The sequence below is a fragment of the Anopheles arabiensis genome, chromosome 3 (assembly GCF_016920715.1).
Source record: "Anopheles arabiensis isolate DONGOLA chromosome 3, AaraD3, whole genome shotgun sequence".
Classification (NCBI taxonomy): domain Eukaryota; kingdom Metazoa; phylum Arthropoda; class Insecta; order Diptera; family Culicidae; genus Anopheles; species Anopheles arabiensis.
This window is the reverse complement of record NC_053518.1, coordinates 3,100,373-3,117,854: the sequence shown is the minus strand read 5'-3', so window position 1 is coordinate 3,117,854 and position 17,482 is coordinate 3,100,373.

Here is a 17,482-nt window from a genome sequence, read left to right as displayed (position 1 = left end):
AAAAAGGCAAGAAAATAAACTAGCAAGATGAGATTGATGGAAAACTTTTCCTCCTCGCTGTAGCGGACGATCGGTTGGGCTGGGCCGGGTTGGGGGGTCCACGGCCCAGGCTGGCTGGACAGGTACATACTGGTTGTACGAAGAATGGAGAAAGTTTGTTTCTACTTGTGTGTGTTTGAAGGTGATGTATGGTTTGAAAGGTGCAGGCAGCAGCGAAAAGAACAAGTGCGTCAAAGTGGAAAGAAATCGAGGGCCCGCATCCTTTTTTGCTTCTTCTAACGAGCGAAAGAGTTTTGAGAGTTGAGCGTGATACGAGTGAGGGTGAATAGCACAACCAAAAAAATCGCTTCAAAATTGGACTCCCCATCGTCGAGTGTCACAAGGACTCATTTTGGGATTTTGTGTTGTGGTGGCAACAACAATCGACATCGACAGCAACTTATCCCCTCGGCAAAGGGTCAAACAAACATGATTGTTAAAAAATCATTCTCAATTTCGGTGGCTCCACTCCTCAAGCACTGCATTAGGGCAAATGATAACAATACCTAGTATGAAGGCGCTACAACCTCTTCTACACGACCCGGCCAACAACAAAAAAGCGCCCCATTCTACACCGAACGGGAAATCGAAAAACTCTCAATTGAAGTGGTGCTGCACCCACTTGAAAGCGAACTTTATATAATGCAAAAAGGGAATGCGAACGGAGGGCTCATTTGGGAGTTTATTCTCTATTAACGGATCCCGCCCGTACAATCATTTCAGCGAGGCGGGGGGTCACTGGAGGTTCGGCAGCAAGGAAGCACGAAATGATTGAAAGTTTTACCATAAAACATTCCTGCTCCGAAAATCATCTAATGCTTCTACGGTGGTTTAAACAAAAAAAAGTGTGACCACCGTATGGTCGGGTGAGAGAGGAGCATCATCAAACGGTAGGACGAACTTCAGCATCTGTTCCCATGGTAATAGCATGCCCGCCGACGGCCGAGAATGTAGCCGAGAGCGAGAGAGAGAGGGAGAGGGCTGGCTGTAAACCAAAAGCCGTTTTTTTACACCTTGCACCATGCACTGAGAGCGAGAGAGAGGGAGACCTTTGGCAATGTTCGGTTTAATTGTGGGGTGATCCCCAAGGAGTGAGTAAGCTTTTATAGCGATCTCGAATCGGCTTACGAGAAAACTTTAAATTAGTTTCACCTTTTTAGTTATTTTGTTTTCCAACCTTTTTTTGCTGCAAACGGTGTGTGTGTGTGTGTGCTGTGGGTGAGTGTGTTTGGTTTTTTCTTTCGAGCCCGGAGGTGTTCCAAAGCTAATGTTACTACTGCCTACGGTTTAGCGTGTGGTTGTGGGGGTTGTGGGTGTGTATTTGCTTGAAGCCTCGCTGGGGAGTTGTTGGATCGTAGCTCAGAGCATATCCATATTTGATAGAAACTCCATGGCCCACGGTCGTCTATCTGTGGGCTTGACTGTAAGGGAGCTTGGGGGTGCTTTGCCGATGGGGGAGACCTTTCCTCGAAGGACGTGGAAATGATTAGAAGGACACAGAAAGACACTTCACCGAGCCGATCGAATGCTCCAGCTCAATGATTGACAGGATTAGTGAATTTGATGCTGATTAATGGATTTTTAACAAGACAAATAATGGTAACTGACAGATTACAGTGTTCGAATTCCGGTACCTGGCAGTTGTTGGCCCTTGTTGGCTGTACCAGCGCTCAATGATTGAGGAATAATCAATATTGATGTCTAGCATCTGATTCGCTGCCAAAATGCCTGCACTTTGGGTCTTCGGGGTTGGGAGTCTTAAAGGATAATCCGTTTGTTTCCCGAAGTTCGTTAGAATCCGTTCCCGCGTTCCAGAGATCCAGGTACCGAAGAGAGGAAGAGGAAGAAGAAGCAAAAAAGGAACGAAACAAAGAAAACTCAACAACAACAATATCAATGAGCTGTCATCACATGCCGGGCGAGCGAGCGCTGTTCCCTTACGGCCGAATTCCTTCTCGGCCGAATACCCCAAAAGCACAAGCCGATTCAATGTTGTGGAGGGTTTGATAACATTCGTTACGTCATTCCGATAATATAATTTTCGTTCTTCGCACTCATCGCCGCCGCCAGGTTGGGCTTCGTTTGCGGATAGGTCACGCAAGCACGCAAGGGCGGGAGGAGAGCAAAAGGCTCTATCTATTCCTGGCGGACCTAGGGCGCAGTGGAGGCGCTCCGGGCAAATGCGGGGCGGAGCAGTGTGCTGTGTGGCACGCATTGGCGACTGATAACATTACACATGGTATTCGTTTCGAGCAGTCGTACCGCAACATATATACATAACAATCAATGTTTGCAACGTGTCCTTTCTGTGCCCAAGACGGCCACTGCTGCTGCTGCTGCTGCTGCTGGGGCTCTGTTCTTATCGCTGTTAGGGGGTTGCTGTCGCCCATTTGCCTTCGGTCTCAATTTAATACTGCGGTAGAGATTAAGACGTAAGGTTCCAGTAAAAAAGGATCAAATGAATTTGTGCCCCAGGGCAGGCGGGCGTACGGCCTCCGCCTCCGTGGAACTGCGGGAAAATAGTGTTATTATAGTGATGTTGCTGCTGGGTGGCCGAAGGGCCGAATCCGTTGAGCCGACCTTCATAAATAGGAATAAGCAAATGCGAAGCGCTGCTGCATTTGGGATGAAGAAACCGTTGGGCGAGAGAAGCGCGGTGTGTAATAAGCCACAGAGACCACACACACGCACACACACAATGCTTTGTCCCGATGCCCGATGCCGGAGCATCGTTCGGTTGGAATTTAAAGTGCGGCAATCGGCTCGGAATAGTTTCATATTTCAATAGATTATTTACTTCGTCGGAACATGTTGCGACTTTTATGGCCATTTGTCAGCGGCCAGCCAAGTGCCCTCTCGCACAGCGGTGTTGCGCGTGTTCGGGTTGCGCTGCTGACTGAAACCGAGCAGCCGAGCATCTCCCATGGCATGAATTTATAAACGCAGTAGGCGAGCATATCGGCGAACGCTCTCGCCTGTGCGCTGAAGGGATATGCCCACGTGCTCCACACGAGTTTATCGCTTTAAACGCGTACCTATTGATGATGATACCAGGTCGCAGGGCGCGGGTTGATGTGAAAACTAGCCTTCGCTAGCAAACCGAAACAAAACGATGGGCGCCGGAGGGCGAAGGGCGGAGGGATGGGTGAAGGTGGAACGGGGATGGCGGGAATCGGGATCACACTCTGTAGCGTGCGCTTCGCCGTCCGTCGTAGATATCGCTGAAATCGAATTAATGTCCGAACGGGAGACTGATGGACAGTTGTAGCGATACCGGGCACCAGTTGTAGTAGTGTTGTGTGCTGTGTGCGCCCTTCAGAGAGTGCCAGAGCAGCAGCGGGACCAGCAGCACGGTCCGGCCAGGCAGCCAATGCAGCTCGGGCTCACATAAAAGTTGATTCGATCAAATAGAATTTGAAATCGCACCGGAATCGCCCCAGAATGGACCGTAAAGAGTGCCATTTATTGGCTGAAGGAGGTAAATTTGATTTCTTTGCAATTGAATTTATCGATCAAGTGGACGCTGTACGAACGATAAAAATAAAATTTGCTGAATTCTTAGCGCGCGCGCGGTCCCGCTCTCTACTCCCGGTGCGGTGAGCGACTGTAATCACATAAATGCAGCTCGTATCGTCTTGAAAGGATACTTAATCTAGTTTAAGAACAAACATCGGATCGATCGGGTTGGGACTACGTTGGGTTGGCATAATTATTGGGAATTGGGAAGAAGCGGAATCTGTCACGGTTCGAACCGTCCTTCTTCTAGTTCAGCCCAGTGAAAAGGGGATGGGGACGGGGACACGCGTAATTGGACTACGCCAGCGATGACGATGCTCATCTGACACGGGGCCACTGGTTCAAGCGCCAGGCTCCTGGTGGCACATGGCAGCCGTGCCCCTGTAATGACGTGCATAGGTGTGCGAATCATCATTATCTATGCGGCCGAAGAATGCTTCATCCTGGTTTTGAAAGGCATCCGGCAGAAAATCAAGTTAGGCGTACAGGTTTCAGCACCAGCAAAGCTTGTACCAGTAATTTATTCATTTTGCCGTAAATTATTGCCCCGAATTTGTCAGGTGGCAGCAGCCGCCGCCCCCGGCAGCCGTTGCTGTCTTATTTGCATGCAATGCGGTGCCGGGTATTGTGCGGTGAACACGTCAGCGTAATTTCAACGAGTTCTGCCCGGGCCCGGGGAAGCCATCCTCAATCCAAATTGGATTATTTTTCATGTTTCCAGACATGGGCGATACACAATGAAACGTGTTAATATGACAAATTACTTCGGCACACCCTTCGCCACCCCCCACCCCCCCGCCGCCTAGAGGTAGAGGAAGGGGGCACACGTTTGAGGACGACGATACCTGATACCCTGCACCTCGCCATCATCAAGGTGTGAGTCTTCCGGTGTGTGTGGAATGGAAAGAAAGTTTGTTTCTTTCACGTGGCTTTTCCCTCGTTTGCTTGGTGTGCGCCCTCTATTTAGTGTGAGAGCTCTAATAAAATATTTTATTCTGTTCGCCGAGCGGTGGCACAAGTCTGGTGTCCTGATGCAAAAGGAAGCGCCGCTCCTTGGCAGCACCGCCAGATGACCCCGCCTGGGCCTGGGCGTCGCACGGGAATCAATTTATCTTGTTCCACTCTGGCTGCTCTTCCCTGCTTGTTAGTATGACTATTTAAAGCGCAAGCTAGAACGATGCACAGCCACGCTCTGGATGCAATTTATATTGCTTAGCTTTCCGTGCGGTTTCAATATCTTCTCAATGTCGGTTTTAGAGCCGAGTGTGATAACCATTCCACTGCTGCACCCCATACATACACCCCGTAGTCGAAGGTGTATTAATTTTTCATTTCGGAGCGTATGGAGCGCAAGCAAGAAAGAGCTACTAGAGAGGTCCTTTTGTGGTTGGTTTTTGCTACATTCTTGGCTACGCCACAGCCGTGTACAGCCGAAGAAACCATTAGGCTGAGCAACATTGCACCACACATTGTTATGCTTGTTTTGAAAGTATTAAGTGTAGAATGCTTGTGCCAGAAAGTAACTGTATAAGCTTGCTGGCGCGGTGTTTGAATGCTGCAGTTAAAGAAATTTACTCCCTTAGATGGGTGATTAACCTTTCCACAAAGTGTTCATTTGACATTTCACACCGACACACCGAAAGGAGCTGGCGAAAGGAGGGCTGAGAAAGGAAGGGAGAGATTTAGAGAAATACGCAATGCCAGAGTAATGTCTTGCGGCTTACCTTGACATTTAGAAAGCGAGTGAAATCGATCCACCGCTTTCGATCGCGAATCATCGCCCACTTGATCCTGCGGCCGGTTCGGTGTGCGGTCGTCAGCATTCGATATCAAGATGTTCTCTCTCTCTCTCTCTCGCTCGTGATGGAAGACGACTTATGGCCGATGCCCCTGCTGTGCAAAAAGTTTCCTTCATTCACTTTTATGACGTGCCATGTAAAACTGCTGAGGTACCAGTTAAGGGTTATTTACGATCAAAGCTTCTTGCTCAAGTGTTTCAGCCCACCCGCACGGCCGCCCGACCGGCCCTACATCGACGTCTTAGGTTGCAGTTTCCGATTCTCGGAATCGGTACGCTCGCACACACGTACGTAGCAGGATCTCTCGTTCGATTTCGGTTTCACTTGGTTGCTGAACTAAATGTGTGGACCACCCGAGCCGGTCGGTGTGTGAGGAATGGCTGATTTCGTTTCATTATGGAATCGCTCGTACCGAAAAAACGGTACGATTATTTGGCATGGAAAATAACGATTGTTCTACAACAACGAAATCAGTTCACGTACTACACAACCTCTTCTCATGCATAGTATCGGGGCATTGAGGCAGTGGGGGTGAATGTTGGTAACTTTTCCCATTGCCTGCGCATGAAAAATTCAATATCTGACATTGTTCCAAAGTTTTCATTTTCTTTTATAACATCACGTCCACGCACTGGCAGAAGGACCCGGGCAGAACATGCACGGCAGACAGCTCACCGATGGGTGAGATCGTGGGGTCGTTCCGTTTGCCCAGGGAACAGAACACCCAACACAGACAGCTGAAGACGAAGACGAAGACGAAGGCGCACACCCAGACGAGCGGATGACGAGTGACGGACGCGGCGGGCCAGGAGGATCTCCCCGTGCAAAGATAATGCGAAAAGAAAGGGAAAAGCTGTGAATATTCTACAAAGTTTTCTTCATTGAGCGTGGTAGAGGTTCTCCGTTCGTTCGGCGGAGAGGTTTTCGATACGGAACTGCGCATCTGTTCGGTGAAAAAAGTTTTTTGATTGACGTTAAAACGAGAGAAAATGGAATTCACTTGCTTTTGTACCAAAAACTTTGCTCCGAAGCTCCGCAGTCTCGCCGTCTCGCGTTGAAATATCCGTCGCGGCAAAGAGCCGAAAGGGACTTTTGTGCCGGAGCGGCAATGCGCCACGCAAGACGACTCCACATGTATTCGTTGCGTATTGTTTAGTGGATTGGGGGGCTGCTGCTGCTGCTGGAGGCTGTTGTAAGGTCAAATCGGTACGGGTAGGTCTGTTGTGAGCATGAGGAGGATTGGAGGATAGAATGGCAGCCTGCCTTAACGATCTATATACAGATAAATGTGGTATATTCACGAGCTAAGTGAGCAAAAGCAAAAACAATAGAATATTGTGTGTATCGTACGCTCCAAGCACAGTTGGGAAATAGTTTTTGGGAAGATTTGCTTTCATCAAGAACAAGGAACTGATAGCTGAATCTGAACCAAATTATGTGCATAATTTTAAAGTGTTCCGCAGCAGCAGCAGCAGCATCAGGAGTTGCATTGAATCGGCTAATAATGTTTCTACCAATTTAAACCCCAACTGCCGCTTGTGAGAATGATACGTATGGTGAAGGTGCAAGGGAATTATAGAGAATGGGTTTGGTTTGGTAACAGTGTTCTTCTCGCCCTAAAGACACTAAATGAGTGGGTGTGCTGGGTCTGAATTTTTGTTTTACTTCAAATGCACCTGTCCAGTATCAGTGAGCAAGATCGCCACAATTGAAAAACTTTTCACATTTTTTCACACGTTTTAGAAAGAAAAATAACGCGAAGCAGTTGCAAGAGATGAAATGAAACCGAAAGGGGGAAACTTTAGATTGATTAAAAACTTCCACCGCAAAAGCGCAGTAAAAGCAGGAGCTATATTCGGACTCTTAACCGGTTCCGGACCCACTGGGGAGGTTGGTATGTTGGCGCTTTCTTTTTCGAGTTATTATACATAGTCCAAATACTAGCGGAAGTCACTAGCTGCAGTAGCAAAGATCTGCAACTGCTACGATGGGTTAAGCCGTGCGGCGGGTGTGTGCGGTACCTACCTTCAATGTCGGAAGTTGTGCGCGCAAAACCGAAGAAGCGGCCGAAGAAGTTTCGGTGCGTCAGAATAAAGTTAACTGAACTCCATTAACAATCAATCAACTCCGACGACTGCAAAGTGTTGGCGAAGTCGAATGGGATGATTTATAGCCCCGTGCTGGTGCTGGATGATGGTTTACCGCCGACAGTAACACCAGCACGAAACGTTTTTCTTCGGCGGTGCGACGAATGCTACAAGCGTTTTTCCTTTGAGGTAAAAGAGAAAGACCAGCTTTGCCATATTTCTACATCAAAAGTTGCTGGTAATACTTTCCTTTCGCTGGCAGCGAATGATATTTACTGGCAATATTTTCCCCGCTGAAGGTAATGATGGTTACCAGCCACAAATGTGCAACAGTTGAGCCATTTCTCTGTAGTTGATTCGGGGAAAACGCTCTCTCTCTTTTCTATGGTTTCCATGGTGCCGGGAGAGGGTGGTCCGGTTTTGCTGTGCGTATATTTATTTATGTAAAGGCAAAGTAAGCCACGGCGTAATAACACGGGAGAAACAAATCCACCGGCGCAATAGTTTATCGAGCGATCAACTTGTCTGAACGTCAGAGTGAACAGAGTGGTTTTAGTCCATTTCTTATAGATTCCATATGTACCATTACTTCGTAAAATGAGTAAAGTGAACAGAGGTGCACATTATTACACTGCAAAATATGTGTGAGTAGCTAATTCTAGCATTAAAACCATTCATTGGAAGCAACTGTGTGGTAATTTCAAGATCTATTAAGGAGAACAGGTCGAAGCACATAGAGTAAAGTGACAAGAAGCGATGGGAAAATGTTGACAGTTAAATTGAACATTGTTTACAAACGTCGTTAGGCAATCATAGTACCCACATACGTGTTTGTGCAATTGAGATTGTTGGTTGAGCCAGTATAGTTTTCATTGTAATACATTCTATAAATTGTAAACGAGAATAGTTTTCACATTGTGCTACTGTTTTCTACTTCTTATTGGTGTGTTTTTGTGATTGTGTGTGTGTTACAGGTAAGTTAACCAAACTATAAAACCAGGGTAATCATTTTGATCAATGTAATACAAAACCATTAATATTACATGTTTTAAAGCAATTTCAGCAGGAGAATGTCTTCCTCGAATGCCTGTTCAGCATCCTTTTGCCAAAATACAAGATACTACGTAAATGAGTAAAAATGGTGACAAAAGAATGAAATATAAGAAGTATGAGAATATACACTAAATCGTGCCCGAATATACACATAGGTATAAGTATATTTTTATTGGGGCGAAGAAAACGGAAAACACAATAACGTGTGCTAAGAAGTCGTTAATACGGCTTGCAACTGTTGCCTATTTGTTTGTAAACACTTTTTCATGAAACTGTCAAACGCAAGCTAAAAATGGCAGCCTAGCAACGGCCTCTGCATCGACCTGTTCTCCTTAATAGATCTTGGGTAATTTGGTAAGTTTTGAAAATGAATTAGTTTAGAGCTTCTTCTTCTTCTTCTTTTTGGCTCAACAATCGTTGTCGGTCAAGGCCTGCCTGTACCCACTAGTGAAGTGAGCTTGGCTTTCAGTAACTTATTGTTACTATAGCAGGATAGTCAGTCCTACGTATGGAGGCACAGTCTATTCGGGGCTTGAACCCATGACGGGCATGTTGTTAAGTCGTGACTACCAGGTACAGTTTCTTTACATGTATGTACATCATTTCAAAGGTACTTATTTAAGCTTACTTGCACAACTGAATCTAAGACCTTGCGAGCTGCCTTTTGTCAGTCGCTTCTCATATTTTTTTGGTGTGTTCCCACGATTTATTGGTCGTTTCTCAGAATTTTTATTATTATTATTATTATTATTTATTTATTAATCTTCAACGGGCCCTATGGCTTAATTAAGATGTAACAGTTCATAAAAAAAAACATAACAAAACATGATTTGCAGCGCAATTCACTGCGGCCATGGCAAAAGCCGGAGACGTTCCTTGAAGCACTGAGTTGAGATGTCATTTTTTGGTCACATTTTTTGGTTTAATTGTATTAATATCCAATCAGATATTAATTATTTTATTAATTAATTAATTATGGGAACGAATCAGCAATTAATGGGATATGATGAATAAATCGTGAGACGAGCACAACAAATTCTGGGAACCGATCAATAAATCGTGGGAAACACTGTATCCCGAATGTTCGCCATGGCCGACTAAGATATGCATGTCGGCATGATTTAAGTTCTACCTTCGATTTTTATCCTAAGTTTTCGCGATAAAATTGTTAGAATAGAGCTTTTGCATCATGTTGGTTTAGAAAAAAATTGATGGGACACAGCTAACGGATGTTCCAATTCCAGTGCGAGGACTAGGGTGTCATGTCGAAATTCGGCCAAAAATTCACCTGAAATGATCGCATTGAGTTTTGGTGTCATTTTTCCCCGTTGCAAAGCCAGTGGACGCGATTGCTACTTCCTGATCTGTTTATTCATGTTTCACAGGAATTCTTTCACGGTTTGGCCGATTGTAGCCACTTCTCCCTCTGTCTTCAACTTTTCAACTTCTTTTGCAACCTTAACAATGAACCTGGGCCTTCTTTCGATGCTTTGATTGCTGCCCAATGGTACCAAGATATTGGCTACCAAAATGCCGAAACGGGCTTATACGACGTCCACAAACTTCTGCACGGAGTCCATTATTGACGCTACGTGATGCCATTCTTTGATCGCACACGCTTCTCAACGAGGTTGGTTAAGATCACTAAAGACGCTGTACGCTGCTACGAAACAACCAACCAAAACATCGAATGCAAATTGTGTAATGTATTGGGTGCAGTAGCATAGCTCAATTGCAGCACGTCACTTGCCACAGGATAGTCGCTCAAACTCAAACAGATCGTACTAACAACATCTCCAGCTTAATAGAGCCCGATCTTCCACTTCCAAGTGGACCGGAAACGTGCACATTCGGCAAATAAAGCAGTGTTTGCAAGTGTCTTTGCATACAACTATCATCATCATCTTCAATTGTCTTCCGTTCGCTTACACAACACACGCACGCAGAGCCCGGGTGCTGCTGCATTCTCCGTTTTTCAATGAGATAGTGTTTATTTTCTTCGCAAGTAATACAGCAACCACCGCCCGTATTACTCGGTGCCCTCGGTCTGCCTGCCGGTCGGTCGGTCTGGGTGCCGTTTCGGTGTCGTTTAGAGCGGACGCTGATAATACCTGGTGATAACAAAGAAACAATTCAAAAGTATAATATGGTAATATAAATGCATTCGTTTCATGCAAACCATGTCTTCGTGGAGAGCAGCTAGCCATCTACTAAGAGCTGCCAACTAACAACCCATGCTGATGATGGGGTGTTGTTTGCGTCTGTTTGTGTGTGTGCAGAAACGAGGGGGATGCAAAGCAAACTTGTCGCCTGTGTGCCACTTCTTGTCGTTGGGAAATCAATACAAAAGCACCCTGTGTAAGTTTCTCAGCATCAGCATCACTTGAATGCTGCAGGATTTCCACATCTGGGGAGGGATGCATCGAAATGCTGCTGCACAAGGTGCACAACCACACACACACACATAGAATAATTAAATAAGGAGCAAATAAGGAGAAGCACGGATGCAGGCATGGTTTTGTGAAATTGAGGCAAGTGCCGAAGTGCCTGCGAAAGGAGCATGACCTGGAAATAGCTGGAATGTTTTTATAATGCACTTATAGCAGAGCTCTGAGTACTGTCATTTCAGTTATGTTCCTCATTTCGTAAATCCGCCCAGCAGTACACAGCCCAGCCCAGCCCAGCCACCTGTAACAGGGGACGTGGGACAGGTGAAGTGGCAGGGTTGAGCAAGTTGTTGAGAAAGTTGGCACATGAGCCCGTTTCCGATGTGCGCCTTCATGCTGGTTGTGCCGAGAGGATGGCCTGGTCTGTCAACTGAAGCGTGTTTGTTTGTGTTTGCAAGACTGCTGCGGTGGGCATGCTTCAGTTGGAGCCAAGGAGGAGGCTTCAGTAGTAGTAGATGGTGTCGGTAATGACTGTACGTAGCGGTGGCAGTAATCAATCCCCATGACACCGTGGCTATTGAAGTGGTCTGTCTGTCTAATACATCAAAACTCGCACTCGGCAAAAAGTAATGGCGACGTCAAAGGCGACACAAAGCCTCACAAACAGGGAGCGAGAGAGAGGGAGAGAGACAGGGAGAAGGTATCGCATATCCTCGGTAGATTAATTTTATCGTGATCACTCTCATTACGACATGCTTCCTGCTGCTGCTGCTGCTGCTACCTCGGCTGCTACGGCAAGGCTCGATTGAACTACCACACCACCCGAGTGCCACGACAAACCCCGCGATTAAGGCCCGGGTTGCGATGATGTATGCGCAAAAAGTCACATTACCGCGCTGGAAACGATTTATCTTCCTTTATTTTCATTCGATTTATATTTATTTTATTCTCGTGCAAGCTGCGCTGAAAATCTTGATGTGTTGCGGTCGTCGTGGGTGTTCTCATATATCACGATCGCTAACACGGGCAACCCAAGAAACTGGGAATCTTGAGCAACAATGAGACCTTCCAAGGGTCTGCGCTTCACCACACACAGGCACACGCACACACAAAGGCAGCGAAGCGTGTGCGTGGATCCGATGGAATGGGTTTGCTGCTATTGCTGCCTGGCTGGGGCCGGAATAAAGACCAGAAGGAGTGTAAAAAGAGATGATTGATTATCGTGCTGTTGCTGGCTTGGTACGAGGGAAGGTGCCGCCGGTTGGGAGCGGTGGCAACGGCGGGTCGTGCGTGAAAGTGAGACAAATTAAGGAGTTTGAGGTTTTGTCATCAGACGCATCAGAAAAGATGCTTCAACTTACGAACCGCGCCGCTTCGCGGTTGATGGATTAGAGCGAGCGGTCGGGAATTTGTTTCATATTTAGAGCAATTTTATACTGTTTGACGCATTCCGCGCGTTGTTAACGCGCAACGCAGCAAAACACAACGACACCACCTGTCTACTGGTTTGTCTTCGCGGAGTGTGATGAACAGCAAGGACGCCTTCTAGGATGTTCTTGCGAGAAGATGCTTTCTATGCTGGGGTGACCGAGACAGCGAGAGAGCGAGACATATTTTGATGGAAAGTTGCTTGCTTCTCATCTACCTGCTGGTGGTATTCGGTTGGATCCACTGCTGGAGGAGCACACGCAAATCGAGCATGAAGTGTAGCAGTAAAATGGAAAGCTTTTTTTTTTCGTGTTCGTTCTTCACTGCACACTGTTATGGCAGCTGGTTTGCTTCTCACAATGTGATAGAGAAGAAGTGATAAAATGCATTCCTGCCGAGCGTGCATGCAGGGTACGGTGTAGCTAGGCGTCTCCCTGCAGGGCCGATGCTTGTCAGGGGTTTTCGAAAGGATGAGGCTCATTTGCAATCGCTGCCTTTTCAACTCGATCGTCATGGATGCTGCCAGAATTCGAACTTTGGCGCAGAGTGAGAGCGAGAGCGGGGAGAAGCACGGAAGGGGGGGAGATGGGAACCGGTGTGCCATCATTTCCAGGCGCATGCTGTATACATCTGCATTAAAACAACAAATTAGCATGGTACTTTCGCATAATGAAGGTAAAACATCGCCGCCACCGCCGACGACGACGAGCGCGAATAACATGTATTCCAGGTTTTGCGGTGTTTTGTTTAGCTTTCGATAGAGGCGCATTCTTTACACAAGCAAGCGCTGTCTGCAATCCTGCTAAACTCCTTCCCCTCCGTCGCTAGGCTACCACTAACTAAGCAGCAAGGGCAGAAGAACAGCCGAACAGCGTTTTACAGATGTAAACGTTTGTCTGTTGGCAGCGTGGGGCCGGATTTGGGTTCGGAGATGCTCGATGGTACGACCGTGCCAATAGGCACCGAAATGCATTTCAGTACGCTCGAACGATGTTAAAAACGTCGAGATTTTCGGCGTTGTTGCATTGTTTGGTGTGATTGTGATTGTAAGCTGTCACATAGACAGTGTCGCTCGCAGACAAACGCTAAAAAAGGACCATGTTAATAGGATATATATACGTTTCGTTGTGGGCATTGGGCTGCATACGAAGGTAATGTGGCAGCTCAGCAAACAAACTATTCAACGACGCTAAAGGGACGACGGCTTTCGGTGCGGCTCTGGGGATGGGGTATCGAATGCGAATCCATTTGGCTGCCAGACGACGACGACGACGACGAGAACACTATAATTTCATCAAAATTGGGGTTGATGTGGCGAATCTGCCCGATGCCCACCCCGCAGATACTTCTTCCGACCGTTACTGCAGCAAAGTAGATTTGTTTTGTTTCGCAGAGAGCATACTTTTATCAATATTTTTTGTAAGGTGTGGTCGTAAATTAGAACTGAATTTCGTTATTACCAAGCACACGAAGGAACGGATCCTTCGTCGGTTTTTCGCTTTTACGAGTGACCTTTTCTGAACCACTAGCTGCTGCTGCTGCTAGGAGTAAAAGGAGAGAGAGAGAGAGAAGTGAGGAGAGATCTTTGTGTCTTGCCCCATTTGGCAGTGTAGAGTCTTGCCCCGGTACCTGGTGGTAAAGGTTCGGAGGGTAAAGTCACAAAATGAAATTACTAACCCTCTTGCACAGTAATAAAACGTCAAAATTCAATGAAAAGGTAACGAGCGGCCTCCACTGTTTGCAAACATTTGGTGTTGTGGAACATTTGGAAATTTGGTTTTTATTTTGATTCGGCTGACTTTACGAGGGCACGCCGCTTCAATGGTGGTGCCGTTGCTGGTGCCTCGGAACGATCATTATCTTGCTACAGTGCATTCCCAACACCCTCCTTCCTCCTCGGAGGTTTGGTCGCAGTGTCTTACATTATCAGTTATAATTGTTTATTTCCTTATGATTAGCATCCATCCAGGCGCATTATTTAATGGATCATCATCGTTGCGCATTTTGTAGCTCTACTTTTACCATGGAATGATGCTTATGGCTGCATCCCTAATCAGTACCTGTTGTAGCTGAATTGGATGATGATTGTACCAGGAAAATTGATAAGAAACATTGACTTTTGCTTGGTATATTCCAGGATCATTCCAGTAATCAGTCCAGTTACTGAATATCTCTTCCAGCTGTGCAATTTCAATGCCCCAATGTAATGAGAAAGATTGTCAGCATAATCCGCCAAAATGGCCTAAAGGGGACTGTGTAGTACAAGGAACGCAATTTTCCTGGGAAACTGGTAGGGAACTAAACAGAAACGGTGGAGCATAAAAAACATGGCATCTCCTCAGCAAAGGCAAATGAACATCCCCGGGGGGTCGGATGAAAATATATTCGCCAAATCCAATTACTGATCCACAGAAAATAATGCACAAAATAATAATGGTGGCAGAAGATAATGAGCGCGAATGTGAACAGGAACATGATATCTTCGGAAATTCAGCAAAATTGTGTTTTCATCATTCGGATGCGTTCGGAGAATTATGATCGAGAGAAGGAGAGAGAGCGAGAGAAAGAGAGATAGATAGAGAGAGAGAGAGAGAAAAGAAACACAACATGTTGTAAGATTTCCCCGTAACTTTTCCAATACATGGAATGTGGTAAAAGCTATGAAAGCTTCTTTAAAGCTTTTGCATCTTCATATTATACATAAAAGGTTCGAGTGGTTATTAATCTTGCATTATACCGTCAAATAGAAGGTCTTTCCTATACTAGGGGTCGAATATAATGTCCTAAGCTGGACACATGTTCAAATAATATAAATCAGTCGTATACCAACGAGAAAGCTCCATAGTGTTTCGTGCCTAGGAATGCAAGAAAGAGGCCAAATCACTCCGTCTAGATCTTCTAGGAGCTAGAAGATCGCAATCAAAGAAAAGTTTTCAATATTCGCACACACTGCAGAGTTTGCAGAACATTCTGACGTACGTACGCAAAAGGGGTAGAAACAACCAACAAAAAAAAAGCTCTACTTCTTTTGCTGTGGGAACCTTTCCCTGGAACTGTCGTTTCGCTGGAACAGGAAACGGAGGATGCTCCGAGTTCTCGATGGTCTGAAGACATTTGCTGAGTGGAAGGTTATTCCTTCCTGTGGAGTGAATGGAGGCGAAAGTGTGTGTGTGTGGGTGTGGGTGTGGGAGCCTGCATACGGGCAAAGAAGTTTATGTGCCAAGTGTCGTGAAAAGCGATGAGAGTTATGATTATGTGCAAACTTTGATGCTGATGTGGAAAATAAATACCGAAAGTGTATGCGGGGAAAGGGGGCGCGTTGGGGCAAAGGGGAAGGAAACATTCAGCGGTGCGCTGAATGTGAGAGCGGAAGCGGAACCAAGAGTGTGGCGCAGATTATGTCATTGTTTAGCAGAAACACACCGATCACGACCACGACCACGACGACGACGACGACGACTACGGCCCACCTACACACACGAGAGGCGCGAAAGAGTGAAAATGGAATATTTATGGTGTGGACTAATTTGCATAAATTCTGTTAATTAACAATGTGGTTTGTAAATTAATGTCCCGGAATGGGCTTGAGGAATGGGCTTCCTTCGAAGGAAGCCTTGTTGTCGCGGGCTTTCGTGTTAGCGGTTACGCCACATTCCTCTGCGTTCCTCTGGAGCTGCTGCTTGGTCCACCAAATTACTGCCAAAGGATACTTGCAGTGGTGGAGGGGTTGGGCACAAGAAGCGTCCTGCATTTCAGAGCCAGCTGCGTTTTTGATGTACGACAGCCATTGAAATATATTTATCAGTAGTAGTCGATAGCTGATTTCAGCTTGTCGACAACGATTAAGGCTGCCCGCATCCCGACCAACGCACACACACACCCAAGCACACATAAGCACAAGGAAGCGCCTCTAAAGCTGGAGAAGAATTTCCTGCTGCATGCATTTCGATACCACTTTCCATAGTGCAATGGTGCGCTCAGGGACGGAACCCCGACCCAAGCGTCGATTTGGAGCTCGGTCTTTGGAGCGTCGTACGGTTGGAAGAGTAATGTAACTGCTCTGAAACCGACAGCTGTTTATCTTGGCAACGATTCCCATCGACAGCAAAGTGCACTTCACACACACCAACACACACACTGGGCTGGCTGTGAATGGATGCAACCATCGAACTGTTAAGAACAAAACCAATATTTGAACGGCAACCATCGTATTAAAAGGCTTGTGGCTCGAACGAGGTGCAAAAACTCTTACCAAATCGCCCCCCGCAAGTCCCTTTGCTGTCCGCCCAAGACCAGCACGACGTTCTGTGAGATGTTGGGATTATCTCGTTTACTTGCACACATCGTTTGCCGACCGCAGCTATCTATCTGTCCGCATCTCACAAACCTACTTTACCCAGTTTTCTAGAGCTTCTTCACGATCACCATCATGGATGGGGAGCACACAGTTTTGATTGCACCCAGCCTGCCATGATGCACACTGGTCCGGTCTGGTCTGGTGATTGTAAAGGCAGTAAAAATTAGCGCTTTCTAGAAGGTTGTGTGATAATTCGTCAAAAGCGAAAAGCACGAGTGCTAGTAAAACAAATGAAGTCCGCGAACCAAACACAGCCACAGTGCATGATAAAGCGGGGTGCAGTGCCCCAGCAGCAGTGCTTCGTACTTGTGCACGAGGCAGCATCTATTCGAAAGGTCGTGTTGAAAGCAAAATCAATTCAGCGGATGAAATGTGTCCACCATCCACCATTTCGTGCTTTGTTATGCGCTCGATGACAGATGACTACTTTTATTGACATATGGATTTTTTTGTGTTGTAGTTTGTGTGTTTTATTCGTGTATCAAAAACAAAGAGAAAGCACTCACAGTGAAATGGGTTTTCTGCTGAAAATGGGTTTTATGCGTCATTGGTTTTTATTTTATTTCGATGAAAATGAGTTTTACGGCTTACTCTGGGTAGGAGAGGTGGTCTGGAAGGATGTGTGAATCATACAGCCGCTTCTGCTTTTATTTGATGTCAGCAGTAATGGAATTCGTGTAAAACAATGATTATTGGTTTTGTGTTGAAATGTGTGACGGCAAACTAAAAGGGAAGGATCTACCGAAGCGATAAACACTCAAGTAAGACAGTAGTAACTCGATATGGTTAATGAAACCATGCAAAAATTAGCAACGA